Consider the following 14,552-nt stretch of genomic DNA (forward strand, 5'->3'; position numbering starts at 1 on the left):
CCTTAAGTTGGCCACTTGCTGTTCCGCTAGCGGCCTGTTGGTGGTTTCAAGATGACTGAAGTAGTGGTTGAATCAGTAAGAGAGGAGGAGCCAGTACACATTGGCATAAAGGAAGAAGAAGAAGCAAGTATAAATGTTAATATCACAACATTATGGGCAACAATTAAGTCGTTTTATTACAAAAAAGTTATAATGTTGTAAAGTTGTGCTTTCGTGAAATTTGTAAATTACAGGAAATCATCACAACGCAAGTAGAATCAAGGTCCTTTGTTATGCGAAAAAAAATCAGTGTAAGAATTAAATTGTAATGTTACGACAAGAAAGTCTTGTAAAAGAAAAGTTTAAGAAATAGTCGTGATGGTGGGTGATTAAAGTCAATATCACAAAGATAAAGTCATATTACGCTACGAAAAAGGCTTTATTGGTATAATAAATGTTCCTAAATTGTAATGTTCCAAAAAAAAAAAAACGTTGGAAAATTAAGTCAAATTACATGATGAGTCAAAAGTTAGATAAACAGAGTTCTAATGTTCCACAATTATTTTAGAAGTAATAATTATGCTGCCATGAAAGTAAAACTTCAACATTAAGAAAAGAAAGTTGTAAAAATGTAAACAGAAACGTGAAGAATAATGCATGCCGACTGACGAGTTTAACATGCTTTTTGCCGACCTTGCTAGTTCTTGATTGAAATGGTTCTAATATTCCAGCAACTTTTTCATTCATGCAAAAGATACAGTGTCGCAATGGTTTTAAATCATGGCTATTAATTACAGGTCGCACCCTGCTGGCCCCTGTCTTGTCTGCACATCTGCTTAACTGGATTTTGATGAAAGAAAATTGGGCGCCATGTCGTCCAGAAATCCTGACTTTTCTTCATTTGCGGAACCCATCAGAAAAAGAAAGGAGGATGCTGCAACATTTCACGGCTCGCGCCACTGGAGCCGAGGAAATAAGCGAATCTCCCCATCATGCGGGAAGAATTATTATTCGCCCCCCCCCCCCCTCCCCCTCGAATCGTGGCATGCTTCGTAATTGGATACAATTTAACAGCCGCGGCCCACGGGCATGTCGGCAGGCGCGCGGCCTACTATTAGCTCGCCTCGCCTCGCCACCCTATCATTTGTCACATCTGTGTTTGTGTGCTTCTGTGTGTGTGTGTGTGTGTGCGTGTGTGTGCGGGGGGAGTGGTGCTTGTGTGTGTGTGTGTGTGTGTGTGTGTGTGCGCGCGCGCGTGACACCAGAAACCCGAGCCATTGTTGGAGTCCGGCCATGACGCACAGAGGAGGGAGGGTGGGGGGGGGCGCAGTTAGGCAGAACAGCGGCAACAGCACACTCTTGAAAACAAGGCGGAGCTTTGTCACCTCAGCACGGGCCCGATTGCTGCTCGGCGCTCCACAGCCAGCCCGGAGCCCCGCCTGTTGTTTATTACTCTACAGCCATCAAACAGCCTCCTCCCTGGACGCTTTCGCTTAATAGCCAGATCACAGCCCGCACGCAACCGGCGCTTCAAAGCGGAGCGCCTCACATCAAATAGTTCAATTAGCCGCTTTGACTGGGGGCTGTTTGCCCTTTGCCTCGTCCAATCATCAGCGTGCTCGTTAGACGCAAGTAGCGAGAACAAGAAGAAGAAGAATGACAGCATGCCCGCCGAACGACAATACTCATTTGACCAGAACTGAGGATACAAGAATGTCATTCGAAAAAAGGATTTTTAGCACGAGCGAAAAAAAAAACGTGCTTAAAAATGCTTTCAAGTTATGCTAATGTCGTAACGTTGCAGCATTTCCAATAGTTAAATCATGTATTTGTAGCAAAAAAATAAAATAAACTAGTGCGAGCATTTGCGAAGGCAGCGAATGTTACGTTCTCATCAGGGTGCGTTCAAGGTCGCCAAATGTTCACCTGTACTTTTCTTGTCGCAAGAGAATTTTGAACATCGCTAAAACTGTTGGTGAACGTTTGGAGAATGTTTTCCAAACTTGAATGCATAAATGCACATTTTGCTACCTTTGCCAACAGTCCCAATTGTTTGCCCCTCAGTGGGATTGGGGCTTAAATGTTGCAACAGAAGAGTCGGAACGTTAAGAAAATTCATTTTGTAATGTTACAAGTCATACAATTGCAAGAATGTTACCACAGAAAAAAAAGATTCTTTCAAGAAAAAGTAGTTCGGAGAAAAAAAACAGTCTTCATTGTTTTAAAAAAAGTCAATGTATGAGATAAATGCTGTAGTGTTCAGAGGAAAGTCGTAATCTTGCAAGAAAAATGTCGGAATGTTATGAGGAAAAGTCGGAACGTTACGAGAAAGTTTGTAATGTTACGAGCAACAGAAAAATGTTGCATTTTTTAAAATAAGTTTACATAAAAAGTAGTACTGTTCCAAAAAAATATCAAAACATAATTCGATTAAAAAAAAGTTGCAACAAAACAATTTTTCATATAAGTTACCAGAATTATGTTAATGTTCCAAGAAAAATATTTTTAAAGTGCTGAGGGGAAAAAATACGTTCCATGAAAGAATATTTTATGTTACAAGAAAAGTCAATATTATAAGGACAAAGTTATGATCTGGAAAAAAATTGTAATGTTCTGAGAAAAACGATTTTGCAGAGAACATCGTTCCGACTGTTACGAGAAATATCATAATGCTATGAGGGGGAACGTTGTAATGTTCCAAGATAATTATTTTTTTTTTTATGAAAAAGGCAAAAGGCTTTAAGTTTAAGGGGGGAAAGTTGTAATGTTACGAGTCATAAGGTTCCAAGAATTTTATTAGAAAAAAAATTTTAAAAGAAAAATGCAATACTGGAGAATAAAATCAAGTGTTTTTTGTAAAACAAGTCATAACATCACAAGAAAAAAAGTCAAAAAGTTAAAAGAAAAAAAGTTTAATGGGTACAAAAAAAGTTTGAATGTTACTAGAGAATAAATCATAATTTTATGAGCAATAGCTGTTTTGCGAGAAAAAAATGGCGACGGGTTTATCTTCAGCCCCTATCCCACTGAGTGGTAAACAATCGCAAAGGTTTTCGAAGGCGGGGAATGCTGCGTTCTCGTCAAGATATGTCAGGGCTCGTTCAAGGTTGCAAATATTTGCCAAGCGGTCGCCAGAAATTCGCCTGTACTTTTCTTGTTGCAAGGAAATTTTGAACATGTTCATTAAAACCGAACGTCTGGCAAAATGTTTTGTGAACATCTACAACCTTGAATGAATCCTGACTAACCAACGTGAACACGCATTTTTCTACCTTCGCGAACGGTCGCAAATGTTCATCAAACGGCCGTACTGTACTTTGTCGCAAGGGAATTTTGAACCTGTGACAAGAAATTCGCTAAGACTGTTGGTGAATGTTTTGCAAACATTTGCAACATTCAACCAACACTGATAAACTCTGATGTGCATGCAACATTCGCTGCATTCGAAAACACTTGCCGTTGTTTGCTGCTCAGTGGGATCTAAATCTTTTTTTTCCTCAAAAATCCTCCACAATGTTGAAAAAGAACTATGCAGCAAACTCCTATACATCTTTTAAATCAACAAACATTAAACATTTTGATTTTTAATGTCTGAAAACATAATTGATGCATATGCCGATAAAATAATCAAATGTCCATCTAAATTGCCATAATTATAATTTAATATTATTATGGAATTAATCTGCTGAATTGCAATGAAGGTGATGGACCCATTTGAAAAAACAAAAACAAAAAAAACAAAATGGCGATTGGAAAAGCAACAGGTTTTGTAAAGCGTGACGTCATAAAACCAATCGGGATAAACACTTACAGCGTTCTAATGACGTAAGGGCCTGCGTGCGCGCGCCTCACCACGTACACTCGCTCGCAAGCGGCGTGACGTGACGTCAGTCCCCGCGTCCTGCTTCCTGTGCGATAACGGCGGCAAAAGCAGCCTCGCATCCGTCCTGGAAAGAGTTAAATTCGTCGCGCGCGTGCACACACACGCACACACTCACACGCACGCACACACAGCCTGCCACCGCCCCAGATAACCGAGGGGCGCCTCTCCCCAGCCAGCCTGCCTCCGCTAATCGCAGTGGCGGGGGGTGGAGGAGGAGAGGGGGTGAGGGGGGAGGCGGGAGGGGGAGCGAAGCGAAGCGCCGGCGGCCTCCTCACATCGCTGGGCTTTTTATTGACGCCGCCTGCCTGCCTGCCTGCCTTACTGTGTGTGCGTGTGTCGGGGTGTGTGTGTCTGTGTGTGCGCGGCTCAACGCCAAAGAGGTCCGCGTGCGTGTGTGCGAATGTGTTCGTGCGCCGAGCGCTAAAGAGGCGTGCGCGATAGCGTGTGCGCCGCGACAGAGGCGAGCCGGAGTGTGTGCGCGTGTCTGTGTGTGCGCAGCGGAGCGCTAAAGAGAGGCGTGTGTGTGCGTGTGTGCGTGTACGTGTATATGTGTGTATATGTGTGTGCGCTGATCGTGTATGTGTGTTCCCCGCCAGCAGCGGAAAGCAGGGAGAGGCGGGGAGCTGCGAGGGTGGGTGGCGAGGTTATGAGCGGAACTCGACAGAGGCCGACAGACGCGCGGGAGGGAGGGGAGGGAGGGGGGGGGGGGGTGACGTGACGGAGGGAAGGGGGAGGGGGAGAGTGTTTCTTGTGCTGCGCTGCTGAGAGCCGCCACCACCGCCGTTCCTCCGCGTGGCGTTATTGTTTGAAGGTTTTGCGTTTGGTTTCTTTTGCACGGAAAGCGACGAAGCTAATGGGGACATTGTAGTTGTGAGAAAAATGGTATTGCCGTGGATGCTGGCAGGAATGTCAAAAGCTTTGCGAAAATGTCATGTTATGAGGCAAAAAGTCAAGTTTGTGATTAAAATTGTAAGGTTTTATATTGTCACGATAAATATCTCGTAAATTTCAGAGAATTAAGTTGCATTTTTACATGACAAAGTATTAAGGTTTCGCAAAAAGAAAAAAAAAAGGTTAATTCCCACTGGGAGTGGGGGTGAGGCGAACGTTTGCGAGTGTTAGTGCGAAGTTGAGAATGTTGCGTTCTCGTCAGGGTTCATTCAAGGTCACAAACGTTCTACAGACGTTTGCCAGGAATTCACCTCTTCTTTTCACAAGAAAAAAACATTAATGCTGTGAAAGAACGTTTGGCAAACCTCGAATGAATGCTGACGTGAATGTTCATTTTGCTAGCTGCGCTAACAAGCTAACATCTGCCCCCTCAGGCTACTTTTAACAGTTGTCATTAGTACAAGACAAAGATCATGTGACAGAAAAGAATAACCGTAAAATTAACGCAAGTCACAAAGTTATGGGGTAAAATAACGTAACAAGAAAGGAGTCGTAATTTACCAAGAAGTTAACAATGTTATACGTTTATAAAAATACGGGTGTCATCTTATAAGGACGACAAAGTAATGTCAAGACGTGATTATATATTTTTTTTATCTTACCAGAACAAAGTCATAATGCAACAAAAAAAGAGTACCCGGTTTAGGAGAAAAACCTGTGATGTTGCAAGGAAAAAAATCCTGATTATGACACAAAATTTCTACAGTTGTAAAGTAAAGTCGTAAGGTCACTGGATGAAATTGTCAAGTTACGGCCATAAAATCATCTAACGTGGAAAAAAAAGTCATAATTTTATGAGAATGATTCGTAGTATGAGGGGAAAAACGTCATGTTACGAGAAAAAGCTAACGAGAATAAAGTCATAAAGCCACAAGATGGTGTCCTATTTTTAACGAATTAATCTCACAAGAAAAAAAGTCCTACATTTCTGAGAATAAAGTCTCAGTGTTGCAGAAAAAGAAATACGTCAGTTGTAGTTGTATTTTACGCTTAACAAAAAAATCGGAATATTTTGCACCCCAAGTTGTCTTTTTAAAGACAGAAATTGCGCAAATTACGAGAATAGAGGTGTACTTTAATGAGTTCTGACTCATGACTTAAATGCGGCCGCCTTGGGAACAACAGCCGCTGTCCGAATGATCCTCGCGCGTGGAGGTGCGCCTCTGATTGATCGCGCGTTGGCCTCCTTTGATTGATTGCATTGATGAACCTATAGCGGTGTATCGATTAGATCTTAATCTATAGGCCCATCTCTCTCGCTCGCTCTCTTTGCTCTCCTTTGGCTGGAAGCCTGGCTCGCCCCGCCGCGCCTGCCTGTAATTATCCCCGGCGAGGCCGCGCTAACTCAGCGTGGTGCGCCTGTGGGGAACAACCGGTTAACTCCACACGGGTGGAGGAAATGGGGGGGAGGGGCGCGTGTGCTAATGCATGCACGTGCGGCGCTGGTAAGGAAAAAAAAATGAGGAAGCGGTCGCTGTTGTTGTTTTTCTTCAGCATGTCCTTTCACGAACCCACAAACTGAGTCCTCGCAAAGCAAATTAGACGCCGTTAATGACTTCAAAACAAAGAAATTAGCAACCTTTTCATCGCTCCCGATGTTCCGACTATTTTAGAAATTCTTATTTTCCTTTATCGAGGCACAAACTTGATTGATTTGGATTCACATTTTCCGCTCAGTTCATTCAGTCTTTTTTCGGTATACAAGCATGTCTGAATTTCGAGTTGCGCGCTTTCAGTGTCGTGCCAGGTTGGGCCGTCACATCTGGTGCGGCACTGAGCGCTATGGAATGAGATACAGCTTCAATACGTACTGTCTAAAACTCTTAAAGCAGGCGTGGGCAAACTACGGCCCGGGGGCCACATGCGCCCCATTAAACATTTTAATCCGGCCCGCCGAACTTGAAAAAAATTAAATGAATAAACGTTAATGTTTTATTTTCTAAATGTTGTGGTTTTTCAAAGACATATATATTGTTATAATGCTTTTGTTCACTTTCTTTCTGAATTAAATGCATTTTTTTCTCCGGTGAGGTGAGGTGACCAAAACACTCCATCCATCTGCTCCCGGTCCGGCCCTTCTGTCAAATGTTAGAACCCATTGTGGCCAGCCAATCAAAAGGTTTGCCCACCCCTGTCTTAAAGTAATAGTAAAATGGCTTAACGTCACTTCATGTCAGCAAACTGCTATCAGTTGTCCCCAAAATGTACATGGACATCTGTACTTATGCCCACGTCAACCTCTGAAAATGTCAGAAAAATCACTCCGCTATTTTGGATTCTATGCACATAAAGCCATTTTCTCTCCATAGACGATCTCTTTAGAGCGAGGATATCCAAGTTCTGTCCTTGAGAGTTCCTATCCAGCCTTCTTTTGGATGTCTCACTCCTCCAATACACAATTAAAATGATCGGGATCGTTGTCAAGGTTCTGCAAAGCTTGCTGATGAACTGACCATTTGAATCAGGTGTGTTGGATGAGGGAGACATCTAAAACAGCCTGGATAGAAAGACCCCCAAGGCACCCCTGCTATAGACGAAAGCTTAAAGTTAGAAATTGGCACCCAAATTAAGGTCGTTATCTCTACTTATGCCCACTTCAATCTGAACATTTTAGAACGATTGCTTCAATCGTTTATAGACATGAACAGGATTTCTATTTAAGGAATATTAAGTTGTAGTGAGCGTCTATGGAGAGGAAGATGTTAATCTAATATACGTGCGATCGTTCTGATATTGGTTTGCAAAATTAGCATGGTAGGGGGATACGTCGGTCAACTTAACTAGTCGCCGTGAAGGGGGATTGTGCAAGAAGAGAAAAAATGGTCGCCACAGCAGGGAGACAGCTGCGATGAATTAAAACAAATGAGCCTCGTGATCGTGCAACGTCGACGAGTCTCTGCGCTCGTCCGGCCGGCCAGCGTCAATACACAGTGCGTGTGCGCGGCCGGGGCTTTCGTGCGTTGGCTTGCGCCCGTGTGACTTGCACTAAGCGATCCATAACAATCTGCAGGTGGATCGTGCTGATTAGTCCCGGCTGCTGCGGCCTGACCTGCGTGCAAAGAGCTTCCTGCAATCTGAGCCTGCGAATGTGTGTGTGTGCGTATGCGCATGTGTGTGTGTTTCGTGTTGGCAGGCAGCCCTTCCTGAATGTGTGTCAGCCCGCTCTGTGTGTGTGTGTTTTTGAGGACAGCATGCGTATATTTACCAAAGGGGTGTTTTTGTGCAAATGTGCAGCCAGTCCAGTGCTCCAGTCTGATTGCGGCAGCAGATGGCAGGATCACTGCGACCTCCCAGGGCGTCGCGCCTTCGACGGGGTGCGCCCGTCTAGATCCACGCATGTATACGCGCCAAGTTGCTCTTTTTTTACGAGGCACGCACCTGAATCCGCGTACGGAGGACACATGTGGCGGGAGATGGAAGGACGGCAGACTTTCAAGCGCATTCCTGTTCGCTGCGCTCCGACTCAAAGAGACACGTGCTGGCTTTTTCAAAACCGCCGACGTCGCTCAGGGTCGTAAAAAGCGCAGCTGTTGATGCGTCTCTGTCCAGCTCTCGGCAAAGGTGGGGTTTTTTTTCTTTCGCGGAAGAAAGCCACAGTCATTCTAGAATCCAGTTTTCCAGTGAGTATTCCCTGAGCGCTTGAACCAGGACCAGGAGGGTAACACATGAAAGATCTCTTGAGAACCCTTGAATCTGGTTGGATTGTTCTTTTTTGTTGAACATTTTTTTCAGCCAATTTTCTACGCCAAAGTCACTATGGCCTTGGACTTTCTTGGTTTCAAATCCTGTAAACCACATTTGCAAAGAGTCAAGCTAACTGACTTGAGAGCCAGATTCTGCTCACAACTGCAATGACCCCCCCCTCTCTCACTGTAATAAGGGTGATAACGACCCCTCACTGGGTGCCCCCATTCACCCTTCCCCAGAGACTCTTGTACGGGGTTCATCTTTCGAAGGGTCGTTTTTCAAAAGGTCAACCCAACTGGAGGTCTACTGGCCTCCCAACTTGCAACGTTTGAAACCACCTGCAACAGAAGGAGAGACTGCTGATCTCAACCTAGAAAAGGCACGGATCATGGTGGCCAAGGAGTCCAAAGAGACCCACTTGTTGGTTTGTCTCTGTCCCTTGCACAGGGACCACTTTTCCAGGGTCTCCTCACACCTGAAACAGGAGAGGCTCGTGAACTTAATCTGGAGTTCAAAGAAAATGAAACTGACCAGTGTTCAAAATTGTCAGGGTCATTGGCTTTGAGGCCAAGAACTCCAAAGACACAGAATTATTGTCTCGTCTCTGGCCACCTATCCAGGGGTACTTCCAACTTGCTCCCTTTTGACGACAGATCAAAGTGTCTCCCAACTTGGAACGCTGGGCACTACCTGCAACAGAAAGGGAGGTTGGTGACAATAATATGGAAAGGGGGAGGAGCATGGCTCAGTGACTAAGAACCCCAAAGAGATGGACTTGTTGGCATTGCCTGAAGCATACAACCCGATAGTCAGCTATCTGATGTGTCCTTGGAAAAGGACTTCTTCTAAATGAAAGTGAACTGGCCTCCAAATTTGCAACGTTTAGCAATGTCTCCTCGGAAATACAGGATAATGAAATGGAATTCAACTAAAATCACAGGGATCACTAAAATTGTAGCCAAGAACCCCAAAGAGATAGACATATTGGCATGTGTCTTGAGACTCTCGTACAGGGTTTACTTATAAAAGGGGGTTCTTCCAATTGGACCCCTTCCAACTGAAGGTCAACAGGCTTCCAACGAATGTCACCATCTGCAACCAAAAGAGAGGCTCGTGACCGAAACATGGGTGGAAATGTGAAAGAATGTCCATTTCAAAAACCTGAAAACTGTCCACAATGCCAAAGGGGGGTTCACTGGCTTGGTGGTCAAGAACTCCAAAGAGCCAGTTTGGTTGTCTTCCCTTTCATGGTTTCACCAACAGTACCAAAGGAATCCTTGCCTAGCCTATCTCAGCCGTCTTTGGCAAGAGATGGGTTATACTCACATCTGGTTGCTAGCCAATTGCACGACACAAATCGACAAACAACCATTCACACGCACATTCACACCGGCGAACAATTTCCAGTCTTCAATTAACCTACCATGCATGTTCTTGGAAGGTGGGAGAAAACTGAAGGAAAAGCCACGCAGGCATGTGGACAACATGCAAACGCCACAAAGGGATGATGAAGCCCAGATTTCCACCCACAACCTCTGAACTGTTCGGCAGATGTGCAAACAAGTCGACCATCGTACCGGCCCAATCAAAAATGGAATGTCGTATGACTTGAGCTTCCACAAAAATGACGTGTCCGTATATGAAGCAAGAACCAACACTTCTGGTTGGCCAAGTCGTACCAATAGAGAGAATACAGAATACATTCAGTATATTGAATTTTACAATAATACGTAACTATATTTATAATTTCATATGTATCTCATTTGAGGGTTACTTTCAAAATGAGAACGCCAGTGGCTGCATTTGTTCTGTTGTATGGAGTTAGTTACAATGGATACTTAATCCTGAGCCTTCCTTCTGACGCGACACGTCGCAACGTGAGCTAGTCTAGTCCGCTCAAGCCAATCTGTAGCCTTTTCGGTGGCATCATAAAGGGTTAGCATCATGGACCGCGGCGACCAAATCATGCAGACAACCCTAAGGATCCAGGCTTGTTGGCGTGGTTCCAACCATAATGATAGCACACTCATCTAAAGTGACAGCAGACACCCGTGACATATTAACACTGAGGGCTGGCATGTGTAAAAAAAAAATAAAAATAAAGTCAGTGCGAAGGAAACAGGGATGAGGTCCAACATGGCTGAGTGCAAAGACACCTTGCCAAGGGGTGAAGATGGTGCCAAACTTGAAAATGTTGGCAGAAGCACTTGAAGCGCTGCTTTGCCTTCAGTTAAAAAGAAAAAAAAAAATCCAAGACAATACAAAAATGTTATTCATCGTGTCGCCTTGAACTTTTTGGGCATTTTTGAGGACTGAGCCATTTGCGAAAACTCATCGTCACCATCCATAAACCTGAGCAAAAAGTAAGGACCCTGTTAAACAACACTTGATCTGGACTACGTCAGCGATTTACAACACAAAATGGAGCCCTTTTTTTTTTAAATGGCCTCCAGGGTTTATAAATTTAAAAATCCCGACCTTGTGTATTTCAGTGGACGAGCAACAACAGCCTTGTTGACTGCGTGGCTACACTGTCGATGACTTGTTTGTGCAGACGCTGCTCAACAGCCATGACTGTAAATGTCGCACTGCGTGACTATTCTTCCTCCCTGTGATGACAATTAATGAGCAAACGTGTGGGGAAAAAAATAAGAAGAGGTGTTTCAATGCAGTGACATTTTTTTCTTTCCAAGTGATTTTCAATTTCAGGCTCTTGTCTCCTGAGTCCGGATCCATCGTGCGATAAACGTAAATAGAAACGTGTCTGTCACCAAATTTGGCTAGTTTTATAAGGCTTTACCATATTGCGGATTTTCACCTATCGTGGGTAGGTCCTCCGTGATACGTGCGGGAGTCACTGAGATGGCGCGCACCCCCTTTCCTCAGAACGGGTTCACAAAATACTGGTTCCTGAAACATTCAGAATATCCCATTTACATGCTCGCACATTTAAAAATCCAGCGACGCGCGGACTATGTTCTGACGCAAAGAGACGTAATTTCCGCTTGTTACTTTCTACTGTCAATAAAACACATTATATTTATGTCCCTCACCGCAGCAATAAAGCAGTTGGGTTCGTCCTCGCTCCAAAAGTGTGTTCTGTGCTGCGTCTCTGAGTTTCAACATGATTTTTTTTTTTTTTTACCGCTGCTTGTGTATTTCTGGCGAGTTGTGTGTCTGTATACAAACCGTCATTTTCACCGTAGAGACAAAAAATAATGGGAAAACGCTGTGGAGAAATCAATGTATTCAAATTAGGCTCGCTTCGGTGAGCAAACAGGATACAGCGCATACAAGTACTTACTGGACTTCAAAACCAAGATTCCTTGTGGATTGGAAAGAGCATGCACCGAACACAAACCAATGCCACGTTCAAAGAAGGAAACCCAATTGCGTTTATCGGACCAAATATTCAGATTATAAAATAAATTGATAACCCCGGCATATTGTGGTTTTCACACTCATCTTTGAAAATCTGAATTCTGCCAATATTTGCGTTTTGAAAGGATTTTTCAACAATCAGTCCCCAAATTTGTACACGTCACGTGACATCGCCAGCTGTTGGTTTGGCATTTACGTCACAGCCTTTTCAGTCAATTTTTCAGGTCTCAAGCGAGGATCATTGTGACTCAATGTTATCTTAATCTAAACCTTAAAAATGTAAAGCCTAACCTTGTTTATTTTTTTTTTATCTCTGGTTAATTTATGCTCGTGAATTAGCAGACAGCTAAAGTAATAATGGCAACTAGTGGCACGGCAAGCAGATCCGCGTGAACGCGGATCGATGCTGTCTATCAGCGAAAACTCAATTGGACACAACCACATCCTTGCTCGAGCGTTTCATAGAAGTTGCACCATAGTGTGCACCCCCTTTCTCGTCTCCTTCCGTCTGTCCTCCCGCTATGCTCACATCAAAAGAAAAAAAAACTCCCGACGGCAAAACAGTTTGCCGTCGGAGTTGAGCTTTGCTGTTTTTTTTTCCCTCCCCGCTTTCCCTTTTTTTTTTGTTGTCGCACACGTGAGAGCCGCGCTTCCAGCCTGCCGCAGCTCCTACTTTCAACAGCTGTGGTCGAAAAGCAGCCAGAGCCTCCGTTTGCCAAGTCGTCCTCTTTTCCGACTCCTACTCTGCTCCCGACTGCCTGTCTTACTGCCTGTCTGTCTGCCTGCCTGTCTGTCTTTCCGTCCGCTCCACCAACACGCAGGCACATCATGCGCACACACCTCAGGCATCAGCCTCCTCCTCCTCCTCCTTCTTCACTTGACATGGGAGCCTTAACAGATGTGCCCCAGCCTTGAGCGGACACCCCGCACTCCCCCCACTCCCCCACAACACACACATCCACACCCCCCCCTCACTTCCATCTCCGTTGCCTCATGCCTCATAGATCAGAAAAAAAAAGTGATACTTTATTTCACGTGAAAATGTAAATATTCGCATAAACAGCAGGTTTTGCTATAAAATCAACAGATAGTGCACATAACCTAAAGACAACGGACGCCACAGATGTGAAATTGACCCATTTGGGTTTGTTCGCTCAGTTTGAGAAAACCCTGTTTCAATTATATGTCCCCATGAAAGTTATGAACACAACATGAGGGCCCCGCCAGAGCCTTGCTCAGGGGCACTTCAGTTGGAAAGGAATGCCTTTCTTGTCATTGTTCAAATGCAACAAAATATTGTCCATATGGTGCAATAAAACAATAAAAAAAGTGGTAAACAATAAATAAAACGAGTACAGTTGTGAGTGTCAATGCCAATCCAGGTAATCAAACCCGTGGCCTTTTAGGTCATAGGCCATATTCTTAACCACTAGGTCATCGCGGCCCCAATTAGTGTGATGAGCAACACAAACACAAAAAAAGCCCCCTTTTGTAACTTATACTCATGCTTCTATACACGTCAACCTTGAGTGCCTTCAAATCCAGTCAAGGGGAATGGAACCTGGGCTCGCTCATGTTTCAGGTGGCCCTAATTATGCCCCCTATTCAAAGTGTGCAGTACCTACTTGGCTCACCGCTGCTCTGCTCACCAATGACGCTTTTCCCTGAGCAAAAGTGGGCGCTTTTTTAAGTGGTTTATTTGGGATACCATGTGCGGGTTGCTCATTGGTCAATCAGTGACATTTAAGGATGTAAGAAAAAGAAGGTCCGAAATAAACTCATGTGCTGCGTCTCTAAAAGATTATCCTGAGTGATTATGTTGTGCTGTGCGGTATGTTAAGGCTTGTATTTCCTTCCTGATCTGTTCAGAAAAATGTTTAATATGTTCAGCGTTTCCCATGGCACATTCTCACAGCATGTGCTCAACGCCGACGTCGGCCGAGCTACAGATTCCGGAACTGTGACGTGAAGTGAGACGATAGCCAATCAGGCACCTTTCTGTTTCATGCTGGCTCTCTCAGGTTGGGCGTGGTGCTTCAACAGACGTTCGGTTTGGGGGAGGAAACTGTCATATTGATGTGTCTGGTGTGCTGTATTTATGAGGGGGGACATAATTCAGAATTTCCTCGACTGATTTTTTTTTTTTACACTCATAGACCATACTAAAACACGCTGGTGCGCAGTACTGCCTTCCTTTCACACTGCACACTGAATATAATAATATTCCGAATATATATTCCTTCCTCGTGAGGGGTCCTTTGCATTTTAAAGTTATGTTAAAAACTGGAATTCATGCACTCGGTTTAACAGCTGAGCCGTTGCTTTTTGCAATGGCAAAACAATTTGCCCTCACCAGAGCCCAGCCTAAAAGGGGGCACATGAAATGATTGTGGGGTAATTAATATTAATACCCTACAGACAGCACTTACTGTTCTCAACATATTCACGTAGCACTGCCGCTACCATCTTGGATGGCGCCCTTTGCGACAAAAGCGCACAAGTATTATCATTGACGTTTGCAATACATGTATGATGGCTTGTTGAATATGATGATACAGTATTGGATGTGGAAAAGTAAAGCAAATTGTGAAGATGCCTTGTTCACGTGCTCCGTGAAGATGTATCATCACGTGAGAACTCACTGAATTTAAACTGAATTATTGCTTTTGAT

This window comes from Idiotropiscis lumnitzeri, chromosome 14 (assembly GCF_059441095.1).
Source record: "Idiotropiscis lumnitzeri isolate Australia: NSW breed Sydney's pygmy pipehorse chromosome 14, RoL_Ilum_1.0, whole genome shotgun sequence".
Classification (NCBI taxonomy): Eukaryota; Metazoa; Chordata; class Actinopteri; order Syngnathiformes; family Syngnathidae; genus Idiotropiscis; species Idiotropiscis lumnitzeri.